This window comes from Pan troglodytes, chromosome 9, assembly GCF_028858775.2.
Source record: "Pan troglodytes isolate AG18354 chromosome 9, NHGRI_mPanTro3-v2.0_pri, whole genome shotgun sequence".
Taxonomy (NCBI): domain Eukaryota; kingdom Metazoa; phylum Chordata; class Mammalia; order Primates; family Hominidae; genus Pan; species Pan troglodytes.
Window position 1 is genome coordinate 6,444,588 of NC_072407.2, and position 4,923 is coordinate 6,449,510.

Genomic DNA, 4,923 nt, shown 5'->3' on the forward strand with positions numbered 1-4,923 from the left:
AGGCAGTCCCCCAGTGGCCTCCTCTCTGAGTCCCTCCAGCCTGGACAGCCAGTGCTGTCCTTCCATCCTTGTTGCCTGTAGGGACTGCCTCAGTGTTGAGACCCACCATGTAGGGGGCCGGAAAGAGGGTCCTGACTCAGCCCTTTGGGCCCTGGACTCAGTTTTGCCATCCACACAGTGGGGGGCATCAGGGATTGGCGGTTGCAGGCCCTTGTGGGAGGAGGGGTCAGCCTTGAGCCCCTTGTGTCTGTGGGACCCCCAAAGGCCAAGGGGGCTGGGTCGGGATGGTGCTTCCAGGGAAGGGGATCCAGTGGCCAGAGGGTCCTGTGGGACCGAGTCGGGCAGAGATGGAGGCAGAGGGAGGGAAAGGGTACGAAGGGGGCAGGTTACAGAGCCAAGCAAGAGAAGTCACCATGGTCCCTGGCAGCCAGGCATTCAGCTGGGAGGAAGGGCATCCGGGTGGGCGGGGTGCGCATCTCCTACCCACAGGGCATCTCCCCAGCTCCCAGCGCCCCTCACTGCTCGCCTGGCTCCAGGAGCTCCATGCCAGACTCAGGCTGGCTCAGGCTTGGGGCTGGAGGGGGAGTAGGATGGTTCCACCCATACCTGGCTGGCCCACATCACCAGGAAGCCCACACCAGGACAAGAGGCTCCAGGGGTATGGAGATGCTGGAATTGCCGAGAGCACCCTGGTTGTGTGTGCAGCCAGGCTTGGGAACCCACGCACCAGAGCTTGGCCTGGAGTTTTCGCTGGCCTGTGTCTGTGTGGGAGACAGAGTGTGCATTCAAGGGTGTGTGTGCGCGCGTGTGTGTGTGCGCGTGCGTGTGTGTGCCAGGAAGCATGTGTGGGAGTGCTTCTCTGCGTGTACATGTGTTGTACATGCTTCTAAAATTATTCATGTGAGTGTATGATTTTATGTCCACATGCATGCATGTGTGTGTTTGTGTAAGAGTGTGTGTGTGTCCTATGCATGCATGTGCACGTGTGTGTACAGTAGGGGCTTAGAGGAGCTGACCAGCCATTGATATGGAACAAACAGGGTGACCCCAGCTCCTGTGTCCCTCCTGACTCTCACACGATGTCATGGCCAAGGTCCCCACTGGCCCTGAGTTCCTGCCAGGTGCTCCTGCTTTCTTGCAGACCCCTCTGGGCACCCAGCCTCGCCCCCATGCCGGTGACTCAATCAGACCTCCGGTCCCCACCCTCTGCCCCCTCCCCCTGGCTCTTGACAGCCTCTGACAAATTAGTCGAGTGAAAAGCAATAAGAGCGGCATTCAGTTCTCATTAGTCATTCACAGAGGCGGCAGCTATGCTTTGACAGCAAATCACATCTAATTGCAAGGCCACAGCCCGCCCTGGCCCCCCAGCAGTGCCAGTGCCACAGGCTTGGGTGCTAGTCACCTGGCCTGTGGCAGGGAGAAGATGTGGTCCCACCGCTGCTCTGAGCTGAGGCAGGTTCCACACCCAGGGCTCATGTGCTTCATTCCATCTGTGCTGTGACTCCCCTTCCCAGCCACAGGTGTGGACTTGGAGGCCCCAGCTGGGAAGACGAGCCCCACCTGTGGCCTGCACGGCCCTGGGCTGCGTTCACAGGGGACCTGGGCAGGCAGCTGCATGCGTGGAGGACGGTGGGAGGCACCGGGGCATTTGCCCACAAGATACAGACTCTGGGAGGGGAGGAGGTGACCTCAATGCCACCTCTCCGAAGGGTGATCAGAGGAAGGAGGCCCAGCTTGGACATGCAGGGCCTGAGGAGAGGGGCCTTGGAGGCAGCCGTGTACAGACACGGAGGAGAGGCCGCACACTGGGTCAGAGCCGGGGAAACAGAACAGGGGTGCGGAGGACCCCTTGCATCACCTAGGGCCCGTCTGGCCAGCCACTCTAGGCTCCTCTGCTTGGCCCCATGGCCTCGCCAGGGCCTTCTGCGGCCCCGCCCCTCTTGGCCGGCTGTCCACGCACCCTCCACCCTGTGGGCAGCTGGGCTCAGATTTGGGAGCATCCTGGAACAGAGGGGACCCCCTGTGTGTCTCCTGTCCCTGAATCCTGTCCTTCCCTCCTGCACCTGCCTGGCTTTGGGGGCCTGCAAGAGCCCCTCGCCCATGGAGTTCACCTCCTGCCACCCTGTGCTCCTGAGGGCAGGGAGGGAGGAGCAGCCCAGGCCTCCAGTTCTTGTTTCAGGTGAGGGTTGGACGTGGCTGCTGAGGTCCCCAGTTGGCCCCACGCTGACACTTTACGGACAACACAGCAGAGACCCCCACTGCCTGAGAGAATGCAAAGGTCCCACTGCGGTGAGATGAGTCTCCAGGGGGCTTGGTAATGCTTCCATGGGCAACTCGATCGTAAACAACCTTATTTTCCCTCCACCCGTGCTCAGGAGAAACGTGTTGCTCCCTTGGGCTCTGGAAGCCCTGAGCCGATGGGCAGACCTGGAGGGAAGCCCGCAGGTGGCCTGCTCAGGAACGGCCCGCTCAGGCAGTGGCTGCTGTGACCGCCTTGTCCAGGGGCTGGTCCAGATGCCCTAGCTTCCCCGAACCAACATCACCACCCCCCCATGGCCGGGTGGCCCCCTCTCTGGAGGACTCACTGGGCCTGCAGGGGGGCAGCTTTCTCTGCCCCCACCCATGGGCTGCTGGTTTGGGCCTGGAAGTGCGTCCGCCCCACTCCGGCCAAGCTCAGTCTCCCCACTCTCCTCAGCCTGCTACCCCATGGGAACCAGCCCGGGCTGGGGCTGAAAGAAGAGCCCTTGGCCCCAGTGAGACCCTCTGAGCCCCTCCCCAGGTGCCCCGGGCTGGCCCAGCCCAGGTCCTGAGCAGGAGCAGGAAGGAGGAGGTGGGAGCATTCACTTCAGGTACCTCTGCTAATCCCGGGGCTCGGAGGAGCCCCCACCCCCGGCTGACATTTCCAGGCCGCTGCGTGCCGCTGCCCCAGCCGCCGTGATATTTAGACAGGGCTTGTTTGCCATGTGATTACTTTGGGGCCTGGGATGAACTCTACCAACACCTGAGCTTGTCCGCTTTGCTCCAAAGCTTGTTTTTAATACACTCGCTGTCAGCTAAGCCGTCTCCCTCCAGCTGTGGGGTCCAGTCCCCTCCTGGGCCAGAGGGAGGACTAAGCCCAGGTTTTCCTCAGGAAGACAGATGCCTCCTCACTTTCCACACTGAGGGCAGGTCCCAGGAGGCTGGAGGCTCCATCGTCCCCACCCAGCCCCCAGGTGAATGAACTCACTCATTCACTGATTCACCCAGCAAGCATTTCCTGGGCGCCCTTTGGGAAACAGCACGGAAAGGGAAACAGCACGGAAAGGGAAACAGCACGGTCCCAATTTTGGAGGCTCTCGTAGTCTGGGGGAAGGGAGGCCCACGGTCCTCACATCCAATACAGCCGAGACCCCGCCAGGGGCGTCCAGGGAGGTGTCTGGAACAGCCCCCTCCAAGTGGGAAGCACATGACCCCTGTCCCCACCCCAGCATGGCCTTGGGGGTGGGGGACCTGCCATGCTTCAGGGATGGTGAGGCCAGTGGCCAGCACAGCACAGTTCGGGGCACACAATGGGGAGGTGGAAGGGCTGTGGTGTGGCCACACTCACCTCACCCCACAGTCTCCAAAAGAGGATTTAACTTCTATTTTTTAAATGTTTATTTTGAGAGACAGGGTCTTTGTCACCCAGGCTGGAGTGCAGTGGCTTGATCATGGCTCACTGCAGCCTTGACCTCCCGGGCTCAAGCCATCCTCCCATTTAAGCCTCCCAAGTAGCTGGAGCTGCAGGGGCACACCAGCACACCTGGCTATTTTTAAAACTTTTTTTGTAGAGAGGGGGTCTCACTGTGTTGCCCAGGCTGGTCTCAAACTCCTGGCCTCAAGTAATCCTCCCACCTTAGCCTCCCCAAATTCTGGGATTACAGGCTCGGCTACCATACCCGGCCAGGATTCCAAATCCTTGCAAGTTCCCCAGATTCGGGGCCTGGGGAGCCTCCCGGGATCTTCTGGGCCTCTGTTCTGTCCGCCAAGGCTGCTTTCTAGGGGTGGAAAAGTAACCAGAAACCAGGAGGCCTGAGCTCCTGGCCAGCAGGTCTCAGGGAAACTAGGGCCTGGGAAGCATCAAGAGCCCCGTCACAGAGCTGGTGGGGCCACAACCCAGGCCACTCCCGTCCCCAGGAGCCAGGAGAAACTGGGCGGGCCCTTGGGGTGAAGAACTGTCACCAAGGCTGCTGGGCCCCCCACCCTGTGCAATCAGATTGGGGAGCGAGGGCGTCCCAGAGATGGAGCAGGTGGGGCAGTGTGTGGACCCTGTGTCCCTGGGGCCCTGGGGGCCACAGGTGTAGGGAGACACCTTGGTCTCTGCACAGCAGCCATAGTGGCTTCTGGCTCCTTCCCTGCACTGTCAGCCTCAGCCTCAGCCAGTCCGGGTGAGTCCGGGCCAGGCGGGCAGCCAACGCAAGAAAGCCTCTACTCGTGCAGCCAAGGACACAGAGGGGGCAAAAACTGCATCCGGGGAAGAAAGGGCTGTGGGCAGGTGCCACAGGCCAGGGCTGAGAGGGCGGGCACCCTCTGTGGAGCCGACCTTGGAGCAAGGCTGCCCGGGCAGGAGTCTCCCAGCGCAGGGCACGGCCCATGCAGAAGCTTCCGACCGGAGAGCTGGTGGCACGCCCAGGACCCTCCCTCCCGCCGGGGCCTCGGTCCAGACCCACCCGTCCTCATCCTAGACAGGGCTTATTGGCCGTGCGATTACTTTGGGGCCTGGGATGAACTCAGCTGGACGCCTCAGCTTGCCGCCTGTTTTTAATAAAGGGTCCCCCAAACAGGGGACCTTCCTTCTGCCCCGCCCCCGCCCCACAGGTCCCCAGCAGCGGCACCTTTCCGCGTGTGTGTGACCGATTCGTTCACGTCGACTCCTCCCCTGGACAGAGGCTTCTGGAAAGCTAA